Raw genomic sequence first — 18,963 nt, 5'->3', positions numbered from 1 at the left:
GTTTTATGTATGTATTCTTTTTCAGATTTTTTCCTTACTGGCTATTACAAAATATTAAATATAATTCCCTGTGCTAAAAGTAGGTCCTTATTGGTTATCTTTTTTTTTTTTTTATCAATTTCTCTCTTTTGGTGGTATGTACTGATCCCAGAGGGTAGGGTCTGTGTTCTTGATCGGTTTTCAGAATCCTGGCTGGTGAGGGAGGAACAGTCAGAATTGACAGATGGTTGCTGCATGACTAAGTGAGTGTGTGATGGGTGACTTTCTGTCAACTTGGCTGGGCAAAGGGATGCCCAGGTTGCTGGGAAAATGGTTTCTCTGGGTGTGTCTGGGACGGTGTGTCCAGAAGAGAAGGGCTAGAGTCAGTGGTCTGAGTGAGAAAGTGACCCTCACTGGTGCTGGTGGGCATCTTCCTATCTGCTGAGGACCTGAAGAATGCAAAGGTTGGAGAGGAATGAATTTGCTTTCTGCTGGAGCCCAGACATCCAGCTTCACCTGCCTTTAGATTCTGGCACTCTTGGGTTTTCCGCCTTTGGATTCTGACCGGAAGTTTCACCACTGGCCCTTGATTCTCAGTCCCGTGAACTTGGGCTGGCTTGCACTGTGGGCTTTCCTGCTTCTCTAGCTTGCAGATAGCTTTTGGGGCTTCTCAGCATCTGTAACTGATCCCTATAATTCGAATTGTGGTGTTGGAAAAGACTCTTGAGAACCCCTTGGACTGTAAGGAGATCAAACCAGTCAATCCTAAAGGAAATCAATCCAGAATCTTCATTGGAAGGACTGTTGCTGAAGCTGATGCTCCAATACTTTGGCCACCTGATGCAAAGAACTGGAAAAGACCCCAATGCTGGGGAAGATTGAAGGCAAAAGGAGAAGAGGGTGGCAGAGGACGAGATAGTTAGATAGCATCACTGACTCAGTGGACATGAATTTGAGCAAATACCAGGAGATAGTGGAGGACAGAGGAGCCTGGTGTGCTCCAGCCGTGGGGTGGCAGAGTGGAACATGACTTAGCAATGGAATGACATCAACAACAAAAATCTGTATAATCTATCTCTCTTACCTGTTATCTGTCTATCATCTATCTAATCAATCTATCTCTATTATTTATCCATGTATCTATTGGGCTTCCTTGGTGGCTCAGGCAGTAAAGAATCTGCTTGGAATGAGGGAAAACTCGGTTTGATCCCTGGGTCGGGAAGATCCTCTGGAGAGGGAAATACTAGAATACCCACTCTAGTATTCTTGCCTGGAGAATTCCATGGACAGAAGAGCCTGGTGGGCTGCAGCCCATGGGGTCATCTATTGGTTCTGCTTCTTTGGAGAATTCTGACTCGTAGTAGAGAATGAATGATCTGTCCCCAGCCTGGGGAGCTGTGTTGTTCTGATGCTGTGTACCTCACTTGGATTTATCCCACACCGGTGCGGTCCTGGGTGGGCCATCAGGAGTTGGGCCAGGCTGCAAGGTGCAGGGAGGACAGAGAAGGGGCTACCAGGGACTCACTAGGTGGTGCCTGGCCTGGCTTCTCAAAGCCTCCGTTTCTTCATTTGTAAAAAGAGCTAAGAAAAGATGGTTTCACCAAATTCCTGTACAGTGAATCCGCTAAAGAACTCACTGACCATCTTGTTTCTTTTTATAATATTCCTGTAATGTAGAGAGAGACGAAACCTACCCAGCTGGGCCCTGCAGTGATGTACATGAGGTAGTGGTGGCTGGTACCTACCAGACCTGCCCCCTTCCCAGGGCAAGTATATAGTTGTACCCTGTTTACTCTTCTGAAATGAAACTTGCAATTTATATAATCTACCCACCCACTAACTAAAAAAAAGTAAGGCTGTCACTTTTGTATAAGGGAGAAATAGCAAACGATATTTATAAGAAAATATTTTATATTGAATAATGAAGAAGAAGAGTTTCAGTGAATGAGTTCAAGTTTTTAAGATGTAACATAATATTCAACTGAATAATTTTGAAACTTTAACAATACTTGACCTTTTAAAATCAGGACTCTTATATTCATACACGTTGGTAGGATAACACAATTTCTTTGGATGTGCACCTATTCAGGTGTGTTTATTGGCAACCAGGATCCTATGATACTGTAGGGAACAGGATTTTCTGAAATGGTGAACAACTTTTGGCATAATTGCTTATAAATGAGGCAAAGAATCATTTTTTTCAAATAGTAGTTGCATTCCTGGAAAACTATATTAAAAAAATTCCTTGTTTTTATGTCTAAAGTGGAGTTAGGTTCCAAGCTCTGATACTGTATGGAGTTTTCACCTGTGTGACTGTCTCTAAGCACATTAGAGAACTGTGCAGGACACGGGGTCGTTCTTGATTCTGCACAACTGTCTCTGCACGGAGACGCCTGGCGTCCCTCTCTCCTGGCCACTGAATGCTATCCCTGGGGCACGGCCATCGTGTGACTGTGAAAACCTCCCCGCATTTCTTGCAAATCCCCTCTTAGGAGTTTCTGCCCTTGTTGAGAACATTTGCATTTATTTTGCGACTGGATATCTCTATTTCTTAATCTCTGCCACCTACTTCACTCACCACCCCCTGGCAACCACCTGTTTATTCTCTGTATCTCTGAGTCTGTTTCGTTATGTTGGTTCATTTGTTTTGTTTTTTAGATGCCACAGGTAAATGAAATCATATGGCATTTGTCTTTCAAATAATGAATACTCTGAACAATTTATTTTTTGGCTGCACTGGGTCTTTGCTGCTTTGTAAGGGCTTTCTTCAGGTTCGGGCTTTGTCTAGTTGCAGCAAGTGGGGGCCACCCTTGGTTGCAGTGAGCGGGCTGCTCGTTGCGGTGACTTCTCCTGCTGCAGAGCTCAGGCTGTAGGGCACGCAGGCTCAGTAGTTGTGGTGTGGGGGCTCAGCTGCCCCGCAGCATGTGAAATCTTCCCAGACCACGGATTGAACCCGTGTCCCCTGCATTGGCAGCTTCCCAGGTGGCGCAGTGGTAAGGACTCCAGCAGGAGGCACAGGAATTGGAGATTCCATCCCTGGGTCAGGAAGATCCCCTGGAGAAGGAAATACTGGCAACTCGCTCCATATTCTTGCCTGGAGAATCCTGTGGATAGTGGAGCCTGGCGGACTACAGTCCATGGGGTCGCACAGAGTCGGACAGGACTGAGCATGCGTGTCACTCCCCTGCATTGGCAGGTGGATTCTTATCCATTGTGCCACCAGGGCATCCCTCAAATAATGAATACTTTATTCATAGCACTTGCATCAGTTAAAATGTTTTGGGTTGCAAGTAGAGAAAATTCATCAAGAGCCAGGTTAAACAATAAGGAGATGCATTGGCTGATACAGGGGGAAAAGGCAGGTATGGAATATTGCCAGCTGTGAAGAGGTGCAGTGAGTGTATTTTCTGGAGCCAGACTAGCTGGGTTTATATATTAGACCCACAGTGGGGTGGCCCCCTGTCCAAGCATACACAACTGTATTGCCTTCAGCAAGTGGCCTAACTTTTCTCTGTCTCAGTTCTATCGTCTGTGAAATGGAGTAGAAATATGTTCACCTCACAGGATTAAATAAGTTAAAATAGGTAAAAGTGCAGCACAGGGCTAGGCACCCAGAGTTTTGCCCATGCATGCGTGCTCAGTCATATCTGGCTCTTTGTGATCCCATGGACTGTAGCCCACTAGTCTCCTCTGTCTATGGAATTTTCCAGGCAAGAACACTGGAGTGGGTTGCCATTTCCTACTCCTGGGGATCTTCCCAACCCAGGAATTGAACCCACGTCTCCTTCATTGGCAGGTAGATTCTTTACCATTGTGCCAAAGAGTTGATTTTAGTGTTAGCTGTTATTAGGGTTCTTTACCGTTGCTCCAAAGAGCTGATTCTAGTGTTAGCTGTTATTATTATTGTCATTAGTATTACTATCAAAAACAACAAAGAACTTGCCTGTTTAGAATCGTCTTGATTTTCCCGTAGTAAGACCCTAAACAGAGAATTCTACCACACTATAATCAGACTAAAGAAACCAAGAGATAATGCAAGTATTGTTTTACACTCTGAAAAATGAAAAGTGAAAGTGTTAGTTGCTCAGTTGTGTCCGACTCTTTGTGACCGCATGGACTGCAGCCCACCAGGTTCCTCTGTCCATGGAATTCTCCAGGCAAGAATACTGGAGTGGGTTGCCATTTCCTTCTCCAGGGGATCTTCCTGACCCGGGGATCGAACCTGGGTCTCCTGCATTGCAGGCAGATTCTTTACTGTCTGAACAACCAACTGTAAGTTTGTGGTATTTTGTTACACAGCTATTGAAAACCAGTTTAGCTGGCTTCCTGCTAAGGTTGTTTCCTCGGGTGCTTATAAGAGGGCGGCCAGGAGTTACTGGTGCCAGATACACCTCTAGTGGGAGAAAAAGGGACCACTTCATTGTCTGATTTTCCTTATGGACAAAGAAAATTTCTCCAAAAGTCCCCAGAAAACTTTGTCTCATATCTTATTAACTGATGGAATTGGGTCAATGTACTTGCTCCTTAATGAATTGCTGATGGTGGGGACTGCTGTTAACCATGGTTTGTTACATGGTGTCAAGTTTTAAAATGAGACAATTAAAAATATACTTGTAATGGAAAAAAAATTGGAAGTGAACAGAGAAGATAAAAAATGGTCCAGTGCTTAAATCTCTTTGTGCGTTCCATATTCCCATTGGTGGCCCACTGTTCAAGCATATACAGTGTATTCAAATCCCCATGAGATCTGGATCCTCGGATTGGATGGAACTTAAGATAAATGCTTAGGGCTTCCCTGGTGGCTTAGAGGTTAAAGCGTCTGCCTGCAGTGTGGGAGACCTGGGTTCAGTCCCTGGGTTGGGAAGATCCCCTGGAGAAGGAAATGGCAACCTACTCCAGTGTTCTTGCCTGGAGAATCCCGTGGATGGAGGAGCCTGGTAGGCTGCAGTCCATGGGGTTGCAAAGAGTCAGACACGACTGAGTGACTTCACTTTCTTTCTTTCACTTTCTTTAAGATAAACGAATTAAAATCCAATCTTAAAATTGGATGGGTTTTAAGGTAAGGGAGGTTGGATCACTGGCTGCCTTTGGAGATGAAGGAAGGTGGGGTGGGTGAGCGCCCAGGTTCCTGGCCTCAGTCTTGTGTATGAGGCATTCTCAGGCACTAATGGGATCTCCAAATGGCACCCCACTCCAGTACCCTTGCATGGAAAATCCCATGGATGGAGAAGCCTGGCAGGCTGCAGTCCATGGGGTCTCGAAGAGTTGGACACGACTGAGTGACTTCACTTTCACTTTTCACTTTCATGCATTGGAGAAGGAAATGGCAACCCACTCCAATGTTCTTGCCTGGAGAATCCCAGGGACGGGGGAGCTTGGTGGGCTGCCGTCTATGGGGTCGCACAGAGTCGGACACGACTGAAGCGACTTAGCAGCAGCAGCAGCGGTGTTCAGTGGGCAGGTTAGAAATACGAATCATGAGCTTGGGAGTAAATGTCGGTGATGGACTCGGGGTCCCTTTTAAAGTGTGCAGCCCAGTGATTTTTATTATATTTACAGTCTTTCTTGATGTTCTAAATGTACCTGAGGAAAATTTTCAAAGTCCTGCTTTGTGCCCCCAAATGTGTGGGCAGGGTGGAGAAACTAGAGCTGAGAGACACAGCTCTAAGCCTGTGGTTTTCAAAGATCCTGAGCCGAAAGGCCCGTTTTCACATGTCCAACCGTTGGTAGGCCGGTACGTGGTCCCAGGGCATATGGCTTGTCGTGGCCTGGACCACGGCACCTCTGTACGTGAGTTCAGTGATGCCCAAACAAGTCTACGTGTGGATCCATCAGCCAGATCCACTGATCTCCTGCTTGGATATTGTGAAATTTCAAATCACCACACAAGTTCCAAAGGGCTCATTCTCAATTTGTGGACCAGTAAGAACAGGTTTCAGAGAGGCACTGGTCTGTGAATCACATTTGAAGTAACACTACACTAGAGGAAACTTCTAGAAAATTTAGTACCCCTATAGTTTTCTTTCTGGTTCTCCTTTTTTTTTTTTTAAACACACAGATTCTTTTCTCCTAGGTCTTAGTCACCTCTTGGGCTCAGCTATGTCCTCCGAGTTTCCCTGCAAAGCCACGTTGCCATCAGAGGCAAGCCCCGAACGCTGCTGACAGGAGCTGGAACTGGAGCTGGCTGGCGGCCATGATCCCGTTCATTGTCTGCAGGGCCAGGCCCTCCTGCACAGACACCCAGGGTCTCAGCTCCAGTTTCCTGATCTCTGTGGATTCTCCTGGATTCGCAGAGGCTCAGCAGCCTGGGGACCAGGGGAAGAGACAGAGCTGGGAGCTTCCAGACCCTCAGGCAATATTTAAAGAGAGCTCAGTGGCCGGGTGCAGAGAGTTATCCGATGCAAAGCCGTAATAATAGCCGAATACTGGGAAATCTTTATTGAGATGTAGCAGTCAAACCACACAGTTGTTAAGCAACCATAACGATGTCTTAAATAATCAGTTCAGCTGGTCTCTATTTAACGTAATAGCTGCCTATTAAACATAAATTAAGTACAGAGTTAAATGTCTCCAGGACACAAAAAGCCCCAAATGCCTGCCAAACCCAGAATGGAGCCTCTGGCTGGAAGGGGCTGGGAGGGCGGCCGCCTGGCCTGGGTGTGCTCCGGGCTGGATGCAGTGGGAGCCCCGCGCCCTGCCCAGCTGTCTGTGCACGAAGAAGCAGCTTTCCCAGGGTTGGGGTGGGGAGAAGGACCGGCTTTGCAGCGCACTTCAGTCCCGATTACGACTCATAAATCTTTCAGTTTCATAGACATTCCTGAATATGCCAGAAATATAGAAATGCTTCCAAGAGAACCTGTGAGGCCTCGATGGCCTCGAAAATGCCAGAGTGATTGTGAGTTCTGCCCCTTCTCCCCACTCCCCCTCCCGGCCATAGACAAGCCCTTATCCTGGGCTTGGACCACGGTTGGAGATTTCCAGCCCCTGGACTCCTTCCAGACCATTCCCTACCCTGCCCTTGTTCAGCCATCCCTCTTCCTTCCTTCCTCCTTGCCTCATCCTCTCCCTCCCCACTTCTTCCCTCCCTTCCTTCTTCCCTTCCCCCTCCATCTCCCCCTTCCTTCCTTCCTTCCCAACTCCCTCTCTTCCAGAAATACTTACTTTACACCTACTGTGTGCTAAACACTCTGGTAGCAGTACAGTGGCAGCAAAAACAGATCCCAGGGCTTCTGTTTTGGTGGGAGAAGCAGACAGTGATCAGCCTGCTTTTTCTGGGACACAGCCTGAACTCAAGACTCTTTGGACCTTCTCTCTCCTGATCTCTAAACCCCCGGGAATAAAGGCCTCATTTATTTCCATTCTCATTTCCTACAACTTCCTCCTTCCTCTTCCCAACAGGCCAGCCACTAAGTGCACCCAGTTATTTATGTTTCTTAGGACTCCTTCTGGGGACTGCCTGCATAGAATTTACCCAGGATTATAGCTTAAAATGAGGGCTTCCCTGGTGGCTCAGACGGTAAAGAATCTGCCTGCAATGCAGGAGGCCTGGGTTCGATCTCTGGGATGGGAAGACCACCCAGAGGAGGAAATAGCAACCCACTCCAGTTTTCTTGTCTGGGAAATCCCATGGACTGAGAAGCCTGGTCCACGGGGCTGCAAAGAGTCGGACACGACTGAGCATGCAGGCATACTCAGAGATGACTGGGTATGAATCAGTGCAGAGCTCTGTTGATACAGCTGTGCCCTCTGGAACAGGCGTCCCCGCAGGCCAGCTCCTCTGCACAGCCAGTTCCCGGATGGCTCATGGCCTGCTGGCCCCTGCTCCTAGCTGAGTAAGGCAAGAATGGCAATGTACAGTGACTAAGAGAAAAGGTTCACTCCTGGCCCCTCTACATTCTGGCTCTGTAGCACTGTGGACGCAACCACTAGGAACGTGCTTGCCCAAGTATACATGAGGATGTGGACTGAAAAAACCACACAGCCTAAAAGCTATGAGTTACGTTTTATTTGGTGGCCACAACTGAGGACTTAAGCCTGGGACACAGCTTTCGGTAGCTCTGAGAGCCTGCTCCAAAGAGGTCAGGGAGGAACCAGGACATAAAGGAGTTTTTGCAACAAAGACTAGGTAGTTGGAACATGAGAAGATTCTAATTAGAGAAAACCAGGCAGCTCAGGTTAAGGAATTTAGCACTTTCCTATGTATGGGAAGATGCCAGAGTCTGTGCTTCATGAAGTCATTCCTTTGATATGCACCTCGGCTACCAGGGGTAGTGTCCCCTGTTTTCACATCCCTAGTCTCCTCAGGGCGCTCGCTGGGGGCTGGTGGCTGCAGTGACTGGTGAATTGGTGGGCATTCTGTTTCCATCCTGAGTTCCCTCAGGGCTCACCATGGGCATCTTTTGTATACTAACCTGGCAGGCAGCATTCTTCATCCTCAGGGACAATCCACCAGATTGCAGGGTTGTCTCGAGGAATAAAGAGTAAATACATTTGGTGGCTCAGAGGGTAAAGAATCTGCCTGCGATGCAGGAGACCCAGGTTCGATCCCTGGGTTGGGAAGATCCCCTGGAGGAGAGAATGGCAACTCACTCTCAGTATTCTTGCCTGGGAAATCCCATAGACAGAGGAGCCTGGTGGGCTGCAGTCCATGGGGTCACAAAGAGTCGGATACGACTGAGAAACTAACACTTTCACTTTCAGTAGTTCTCCTAACTGATGCTTTTACCCTTGAAAGTGCCCATGAACCACGTGGCTGTCTTGCTGAACTATACATTCTCATTCAGCAGGTCTGGGCTGGGGGTCTGTGGTTTCATCCCTAGCCAGTTCCTTGGTCATTCAGGGCCGCTGCTTGGGAGCCCTAGTCTGAGTAGCAGTGGCTCCAAGGGTGGATTATTAGTAGCATTATTGATATTAAAACCAGTGGGCATATGAGAAAACACAGTGAAGGTTTTCATTAAAACACAATGAATTTCAGTTTGGAAAGCAAAACTGTGTAGTGTCTGTTGCCTGTCAGCTGGGCTCAGCTTGGTGGTCAGAAAGTGGCTCCCACTACCTGTCATTTATGCATCTCCAGATGAGATATTGTCTTGTCCTCTCCTCTACCCCTGGAGGAAGCAGATGGAGGGTGGTGGATACCGGGGTGGGTGCTGGTCTTTCCCTGGGCAGTGGTGCATAGCTGTAGGGAACAGAGCCTGACCACGCCCTGCCTGTACCCAAGCGTGTGTGCACAGGAAACTTGCTGTGTACTGAATTCATCTAAATGCTGGAGAAGATATGTTTGGGGCTCTTTGTAGTACTGGAATCTTTACTTTCTTACTGCCTCTCTTCATACTACCCCCTCACCCTTATACCACAGAAACAGCTCTTGCTGAGAGCATTCATTACCTTCTGTCACTGCAAACACCAGATATTTCTCTGTCCTCTTTCTTGACCTCTCATCAGGGTTGAAGGATGATGATCCCTCCCTCCTTGAAACACTCTCTTACTCTGACTGTCCTGATGTTCCACTTTCCCGGTTTTGCAGGATTGCCCTTTTCTATTGGCATTAAACGTCAGAACTCCTCAAGAATTGAGTCCTAGGCTCTTTCTCCTCTTCTTCTTAATCTTTGGGAGGTCTCATTCACCCCAGTTGTAAGCCTTAAGTCTGAAGTCATGTAAGTCTAGTACCACTTATCTGAGTATAGCCCAGCCATTTGTAGGTTATCTCTGCAGAACTACTAAGCAATTGCCAACCCCCTCTCAGAGCTCTCAAAGGCATCTCAAGATCAGAATGCCCAAAACCGCACTTGTGATCTGTCTTGCTTCAATCTGTCAATTTCCAGGTTTCCCAAATCAGTAACTGACCCCAGTTTATAGGGGGAATACCTCAATATCATCCTTAACATTCCCCCTTCTCTCGGGGTTCCTGAGTTGGGAAGATCCCCTGGAGAAGGGAAAGGCTCCCCACTCCAGTATTCTTGGGTTTCCCTGATAGCTCAGTTGGTAAAGAATCTGCCTGCAATGCAGGAGACCCGAACTGATTCCTGGGTCGGGGAGATCCACTGGAGAAGGAGTAGGCCATCCACCTCAGTATTCTGGCCTGGAGAAGTCCATGGGGTTACAAGAGTTGGACATGACCCAGCGACTTTCACCTCTTAAGGCGTTTCTCTCAAAACCTGTCTATGACTTTTACACCTTAAGGACTTTGTCTCGAAACCTGTCTACTTTGCTTAATCTGCATCACTGCCACCTCTGTAGGGCTGTGACTACCGTTTTGGTTTGGAGCACCCCCTGCCTTTTCCTCTACTGGAGGAGATCAGGAAAGCCAAGTATCCCACAAAGGCGAAGACAAGCAATGGATTTCATCTCTGCTCTAAGAGTAGCTTCATTCAATATGGCAGAAAACCGTTCTTGTGGGATGGCTTGGATCACAGACAGAATGGCTTGGACCAAATTAGTCCAGGCTTGGTTATCTCTTCCTGAGGGTGTAGGCATTGCTGTTTCATGTGGGTGACTTGACTGCTAAGGATGCGTGCGTGTCTGCTCAGTCCCTTCAGTTGTGTCCAAATCTTTTGTGACCCCATGGACTGTAGCTCGCCAGGCTCCTCAGTCTGTCAGATTCTCCAGGCAAAAGTACTGGAGTGGGTTGCCATTCCCTTCTCCAGAGCATCTCCCCAACCCAGGTATCAAGCCAGAGTCTCCTGTATTGCAGGTGGATTCTCTACTGCTGAGCCACCAGGGAAGCCTGACTGCTAAGAATAGGAGGGAGAAATTATATCAGTGTCTGTGGTTCAATCAATTTTGCTTTCCACATTTTAAGAGCAAATTCATTTGCTCTATATAATAGTCTGAAACATGTTTTCTTTGTTCATCCATTTACTCATTTGGGAAGATCTATTTTGGGGACTATTTTTTTCTTTATTGACAAGACAGTGTAATCCATAATGAGAAATTTTCCATTTTCACGCTTCTGCTGAGGACTATGGGAGGGTGAGAAGCATGGTGATGAAGACTGGCAGAGCCTGTCCTGTCCTTGACTTTGCCCCTTGCCTGAAGGGCTTCCTGGGAGCAGGTGTCATAGTCCCCAACTCAACTGAGCTGAAACCTTGGTTTTTATGTTTGTTTGCGTATTTATATTAATAGTATCTTGCTGTAAATCTAGAGCCAAGGCATACTTAAACATTTTTTAAAAATTATTTTATTTATTTATTTTAGGCTGTGCTGGGTCTTCGTTGCTGCTCTTGGGCTTTTGTCTAGTTGTGGCGAACCGGGGTCTACTCTCTAGCTGCGGTGCACGGGCCTCTCACTGCGTTGGCGTCTCTTGTTGCAGAGCACAGCCTCTAGGGCACATTGGCTTCAGTAGTTCCGGTTCCCGGGCTCTAGAGCGCAGGCTCGATAGTCGTGGTGGATGGATTTAGTTGCTCCGCCGCAAGTGGGATCTTCCTGGACCAGGGATCCAACCTGGTCTCCTGTATCAGTAGGCAGATTCTTTACCACTGAGCCACCAGGGAAGCCCCAAAGCACACATTTGATGCCTTGGTTTTCTCTTAGTTAGCTGGAAATCATGTCTTTGCACTCAGACTATTTGGTTTCAAATTCTAGTTAAGCCTCTTACTTCCTAGCTGTGCGTTTTGGGGCACGTGACTTACCTTTTCTTTGCTGTGGTTTCTTCAAGTGTAAATTGGGGATCATAATACTATCTCATCGTTAGTGCTGTGAGGATTAAACAGGATGGGGTGTGTTGTTCAACACTTAGCCCAAGACTTTGTTTTTGGTGGCTATCTTTTTCTTTTCTTTTTGACATCAGTCTCTCTATTTTTCTTCAGTTTATTCTTTCTCACCATCCTTTCTTGGCATATTGTTTCTATCTATGCCTCAAACGTGGGCTTTCCCAGACCTTCTGTCTTGTTTTTACTCAGCACATATTTTGGGGGTGATCTAATTTAGTCTGTATCAACTCTCCTTTCCTTGGGTTTGACCCCAAGATCTGAAACCCTAGCCCAGCCCCTACACTGCAAAGCCCAGACTGCATCACTAGAGACCTGCTGGGTATCTCTGCATGGATGTCTCTTGGACAGTTTTTGGTCTGAGACCCCCTTTCTACCCCACCTTCTTGCCTCGACAGCAGCAACTCAGCCTTCTCCTTTCTCCTCGATTCCAGCTCCTTAACATCATGGATGTTGCCTTTGAACTTGTACCAGGCTTTCTAAATAATAATGATTATATTACTATACGACTTCAATAATTTTAAAAAAAGTAAGCCAGATAATCAAACTCTTATTCTTAAAACATGGCAATGCCTTTAAATGCAGAAAGTACTGCTTGCTTTTGTTCACCTTGGCTACAAGTTAAATGTTCCCAAGATCCCCTTCTCAGGTTTGATAATTCATTAAAATGGTTCACAGAACTCAAGAAAGCTGTTTACTTACTGTATTGCCAATTTCTATGAAAGGATACAACTCATGAACAGCTAGAAGACTAGCTGCACAGGGAGAGATAAAGGAAAGGGCACCAGGTTTCCCGGCCCTCTCCAGGGGTACCATTCTCCCAGTTCCTTCACATGTTTAGCAATCTAGACTCCAAAATCCTTAGGTGAGGGTTTTCTTTTCTTTCTTTTTTGGAACTGGAATATAATTGCTTTACACTGTTGTGTTAGTTTCTGCTGTGTGGCGTAGTGAATCAGCTCTATGCATCCATATATCCCCTCCTCTTGGACCTGCCTCTCACCCCGTCCCCAGCCCCATCCCTCTAGGTCATCACAGAGCATTGAGCTGAGCTCCCCGTGCTGTACAGCGGCTTCCCGCCAGCTAGCTATTTTACACATGGCAGTGTATAAATGTCACCCTCATCTCCCAAGTCATCCCACCCTCCCATCCCCGGCCCCCAGGTCCGCATGCCCATTCTCTACGTCTACTTCTCTATCCCCTATTCCTGTCCTGCAAATAGTTTCTTTTTTAAAAATGGAGGCATCATTACACAGGCATGGCTGGCTGAATCACTGACCATTGGTGATTAACTCAACCCTTAGCCTCTCTCCTCTCCTAGAAGGTCACGGGTGGGGCTGAAAGTTCTAACCCTCTAATATTGCGGTTCATTCCCCTTGCAACCAGGCTGCATCCTCTAGGCATCATTCTATTAGTATAAATTCAGGTGTGGCTGAAAGGGACTTATTATGAATAACAAAAGACACTTCTCTTTCCCCATCGCTCAGAAATTCTAAGGGTCTCAGGAGCTTTGCCCAGGAACTGGGGATGAAAGTCAAATACATAATGCTCATCACATCACAGTATCACATCTTTCCTTTACATGTAAAATGAAATAAAACTCTTCACTGTGGCCAACTGTGTGGTCTTTATTCTATCGTCTTCCATTGGCTGAGGGTTGGTAGACTCTATTGTTGATCCGTGTGAAATAAGCACCAGGTGGAGAAATGACTCTTTTCTCCAAAGAATAATGCTTTTCTGCCAAAAGTGGAGCTTCAAAATTGCTCACAGCTTAGTATAGGACGAGAAATTACCAGCAAGAAGAAATCAAGATTAACTTTGAAAACGGACAGAAGAGGAGATAAATAGAACCATGAATAATGCCAGTATAACTCATAGCTTCATGATGACACATCCGAGGAGTGAAGGAGATTCACAAAATTTCAGCTAATTGTCCTAAAACCTTGCTTGAGAGTTAGCTGGGTCTCAATTTCATCTTGGCTGTCCCTTGAATGAGTCACTTTTTCTCTCTGAACCTGTTTATCCCCCTTTATAATGGGGGGGATTGGGATAGATCACTGGCGCTTCTAGGGAACAGTCTGAAAGTGTGTGGGGACATTTCTGATTGTCACAGGGATGGGTCTGGGGTCTACTGGCATTTGGTGGGTGGAGACCAGAGAATGATGGTATTCTGCACAAGACATCCTGAGTCGGTCCCACCAACTTTTCCTCAAGTAGGTAAAAATCTTGTTTGTAGTCACCTGGGCCTCGAACCTAACTCTGTTTTGCATGTACACTCAAGCCATTGTTTCATGGTTACAGTGAATTTTCAGGAAAGGCAAGTATCACCTCAATGGAAGAAAGCATATATTGACACTTTGTTTTGTTTGTAGCTCTGCAAAGAATTGTTTGCCATTTTTGAAAAATCATGCCACTGATGACAGCATTGTTCCTAGTGTCTGATGTGACGATACTGCATCAGACTGTCTGCAGTTGTAGGCTCTGAGTTCGTGGTGATTCTATACCGATTGTTAATATACTTATTTAGCTCTTATTTGAAAATGTCAGCTAGAAAGAATGAACGTGGATAATATATCAAAACTAGATATAAGCATCTGATTTGTTCTTTATGTCTTCTAAGTGTGAAATGAAAATGAAATGAGAAGTTAGTCGTTCAGTTGTGTCTCTTTGCGATCCCATGGATTGTAGCCCACCAGGCTCCTCTGTCCATGGAATTCTCCAGGCAAGAATACTGGAATAAGTAGCCATTCCCTTCTCCAGGGGGTCTTCCCGACCCAGGAATTGAACCTGGGTCTCCCACACTGCAGGCAGTTTCTTTACTGTCTGAAGCCATCAGGGAAGCAAGCATATTTGTCCTTCTAAGTGTATTTGTTCACAAACATTCCAAGGTTGAAATTCATTTTATTGTGCTGTAAATTGCTTTATTTCTTATTGTTTATAGCACAGATTGCTATATTTATTTTTAAAATTATGTACTTAGGTTGGTTATACATCTATATTTCCATTTAAGTCTAGGAAAGGGGATGGTAAATGGAAATTATTGCATTTAGAATGGATAAACAACAAGGTCCTAATGTATAGCACAGAGAACTATATTGAATATCCTATGATAAACCATAATGGAAAAGAATATAAAAAAGAACAAACATATGTGTATAACTGAGTCACTTTGCTGTACAGCAGAGATTGGCACAACATTGTAAATCAGTTATATGTCAATAAATTAAAAAAAAGTCTAGCAAAGGAGATATTGCAAAATATTTGTTATAAAAATAGGTTCTTGAGTCTCATAGGATTAGCACACTTTGGAGGGGGTAATTTTCTGTTCTAATATTTTAGGAAAATGAAGTAACATCAAATGATACAAAACACCCAGCCAGAACTCTTAACAAAAAGAATGAACAGCACAGTAACCGAAGAGATTGAATATGCCCTTCACAGTGGCAAGTCTCCCGCACCCGCCCCATTCAAACAAATGCCAATTACAGAGCCCTCCATGTCTTCATCTCCACTGGGAGTTGAGTCCACCCTCATAATCTTCCCTGGCAACTGTTGCTAGGAAGATGCTGCTTCTCCACCTGACCTTCCAAAGACTTGAGATTGCAGCTAGTTTGTTTCCCAGCTGCTGATGAGGAGGTCACACTTGCCCTGCCAGAGTGATGGAGAAACACAAACAGCACAGATAGCAACACTTTTAGGATGCTGGAGACTATATGCTAGCACGAGACTTGGTGATCAGGAGATGTTTGATCATTGCTTCCATTCCTGGAGGTTTGGGAGGGAAAAAAAAGACCATCACTAATCTCTGCTTTGCACTTTCTTGTTTCAGCAGTGGTGGAGACACTATAGGGAACCTGCTATTTTGGCAGAGCTCATGGCTCACAGGCAGGCGGTGTCCATGTCTCATTGCTTCAACTTGCGCTGCTCTGTTCTTTTGAGATTGCTGAATAGTGATAGTGATTATGATAATGATAGCTACCATTCGTTGAAACTTGCTTTGTTCCTGGCATTGTCCTAAGTGTTTTTCCTGAACTGCCTCATTTAATCCCCACGGCAACCCTTTGAGGGAGGTATCACAAACTCCCTTATTGTATTAATGAAGAAACTGAGCAGAGAGAGGTTAAATCTCTTGCCCAGTTCCACTTAGCCACTTTCCTCTGCTGTGTTAATCTGTACTGTGATTTTATTTTTTAAATATTTACTTATTTATTTGGCTGTCTTGGGTCTTACTTGCAGCATGCGGGATCTTCCATTGTGGTGTACAGTTCGAGCACACGGGCTCAGCTGCTCCAACTGGAGTCTTAATTCCACAGCCAGGATCAAACCTGCATCTCCTGCTTTGCAAAGTGAGTTCTTAACCACTGGACCATCAGGGAAGTAACTACGCCGTGATTTTAAAAGAGACTCTCTTCTTCAGTCAGCAGATGGACATCTGCTTTGCAGGCAGACACACACTGGCCAAGCCTTGGGATTGGAAAGTATGAACATGCAGCGGAGAACGTTCCTACTTTCAGATTGTTGCAAAAAAAATTTTCTGGTTTGGGATTCATGAGAATTTCTTGACTCTCAACCAGACTCAGCTTCTAACAGTGGCAGACATGGGGTGGAATAGGGGGAGAATTTGGGGAACACCACGTGGCTATGAGAAGCTTAGGACATTTCCCCATGTGTTAGAAATGCAAGCAAGCCAGTGTTTTTAGAAGTGGTGAGCTACAGATGGGGGTTGGGGCAGATGTCCGTTTGCATCATTGAGAACCCTACAGTCCTCTCAGGAGTCAGAGATCATTAGTGGGTTGAAGGAGGAAGCCAAATGTCTCAGCCAGCCCAACCGTAGGCAGACCACCCTGGTGCTGAGAAAGCCAGGATCACTGAAGCATCTCCTTTGCAGGCTTCGATCCTTGGGAGACTTTAGCTTTATTTCCTTTGATGCTCATGGTATTTAAGCCCATTGCCTGGATCGTTGTTGTTTAGTTACTAAGTTGTGTTCAACTCTTTGCAACCCCATGGACTGCAGCATGCCAGGCCTCCCTGTCCCTCATGCATGGATAGAAGACTTTATATATCTTTGACACCACTGATTTCTGGACTTCAATTAAAAAATTTCCAGGCAAAATGTCCACCTTTGCTTTGGGTTATCTCTCCATTGACAGAATTGTCACCTCTGGTGCTGGAACTTGGAGAGAACAGATTCTAAATGGGCCCTTGACACCAATTAGCAGCTTCATTCCAATTTCCTCACATTTGGAGATATGGAAACATAAGGAAAGAAAGCACAGTTTTTGGACTTCCCTGGTGAGCCAGTGGTTAAGAATCCGCCTGCCAACGCAGGGGACATGGGTTTGATCCCTGGTCCAGGAAGATTCCACATGCTGTGGGGCAACTAAGAACCGTAAACGACAGTTACTGAGCCTGTGGTCTAGCCTGGAACCACAACTACCGAAGCCCACCTGCCCTAGAATCTGTGCTCTCCAGCAAGAGAGGCCACCTCGATGACAAGCCCGAGCACTGCGGCTAGAGATAAACTCCCCACTTGCCGCAACTAGAGAAAGCCTGCGTGCAGCAATGAAGACCCAGAGCAGCCAAAAAAAGAAAAAAAAGAAAGCACCATCTTTACTTTTAAGGATCTCACAGTCAGGCGGACAGAACACTGCTTAACCAATGATTCTATTACAGCAGGAGAGGAGTCTAGAGATATGTATCCAAGCTGTTCTGGGACCATTTGGAGGGAATGGGAGTGGAAGATGATGGTTGGAGGCTTCCCAGAAAAGGAAAACTTAAGTTGAGCTTTGGAAAAAAAAAAAAAAAAAGTAACCAGTCAAGACAGTAGAAATTATAGGTGGAGGGAAGAGTGGGGCAGGTGTTTAGTTACTCAGTAATCAGCTAACTCAACTGTTTCTCAAAAGACATACCAGGCATTGCCCTTCATGCTGGGTTACAGTAATGTTCTCTAAGTGGGCCTCAGATGAAATATTTCGTGTGACTCAGCTTATTCTTGCCTCTTTTGTTATTGTTTAGTTGCTAAGTCATGTCTGACTCTTTGGCGAGCCTGTGGACTGTAGTCCCGCTAGGCTCCGCTGTCTGTGGGATTTCCCAGGCAAGAATACTGGAGTGGGTTGCTACTCCCTTCTCCAGGGGATCTTCCCAGACCAGGGATCAAACCTGCATTGGCAGGATTCTTTACTGCTGAGCCACCTGGGAAGCTACCTTATACCATACAAATTTCCAGGCTGGTGGGAATGAACTGTTAGAAAACGGCTTAGTAGATTAAAAAAAAAATCACTCTATCCTTTGTCTTCCTGGAAAGTTCCCCAGGCCCTGAAGATGCACGTGGATGCAAAATATGTGCTGATCTCCATCCTCAATGCACCAGAGGTTTCTGTTAATAACACTCATCCCAGATCACAATTGAGTGTAATTTAGCTCCAACCCTCATGTGAGGGAGTTGATCACTGCCCTCATTACAATTTAGGTTTTGGGGAAGGGGTTTCAAAACAGAATGAGACTGGGGATAATTGCCCTGGGAGAGTAGGGAGCCATAGCCCTGAAGGATGAAAGTTGGGTTGTTGTAGAAAGATGTTCAAATGATTAGGAGGATAAAGAAGGTTCATCTTTGTAGAGCTCTTCATGGTTTAAATGCCAGTCCCTTCACTCTGATGGAGGTCAGTTTCATGCTTATCTCCAATTTGCAATGTAGAAATCAAGGCCTGGGGGAGACAGTGAGAGGGTCAGGACCTGAACCTAGGCTTCTGGTTCTAGGCCTGATGCTTCCTCCCCTTTTATCAACTTTGTTGAAATCCCCTTAGACAACGTGTTTTCTGTAACGCTTGCTGGGACAGCATCTCTCAAGAACCTTCAATGGCTTAAGTGTAAAATGCCTCCTGGGTCAATAGTGTCTTACAATTGGCTACTAATTTCTTGATGCTTCTGTTTCACATCCAATTTGGTTTTGCCATTTTGAGGCTCACCTAGGTTCTCAGAGCTTGTTCTCTGTTGAGGAATTTCTCACGATAACTTTGGGGGCAGGACAGGAGGTAGTTCTTGGTTTGTACTGAGGGGAAAATCTGTACTGGGGGACTTCACTTTGTATTCCCCTAGTGTGAAATCTCAAGCACAGCAAGAAATTAAGAATTAGGTCTTCAGGGCAGATAGGGATACAGGGCCAAAAGGTAGTGGGAGCTGGTAAAAATGCCACAGTGTGCTAGGAAAGCTAAGTGCCTAGGAGGCAGGAAATGGTGAGCACAGGGATGAGAGAGAGAGAGAAAGGGAGAAAGAGAGAGGGAGA

Source organism: Bos indicus, chromosome 21 (genome assembly GCF_029378745.1).
Source record: "Bos indicus isolate NIAB-ARS_2022 breed Sahiwal x Tharparkar chromosome 21, NIAB-ARS_B.indTharparkar_mat_pri_1.0, whole genome shotgun sequence".
Classification (NCBI taxonomy): Eukaryota; Metazoa; Chordata; class Mammalia; order Artiodactyla; family Bovidae; genus Bos; species Bos indicus.
This window is presented reverse-complemented; position numbering follows the sequence as displayed.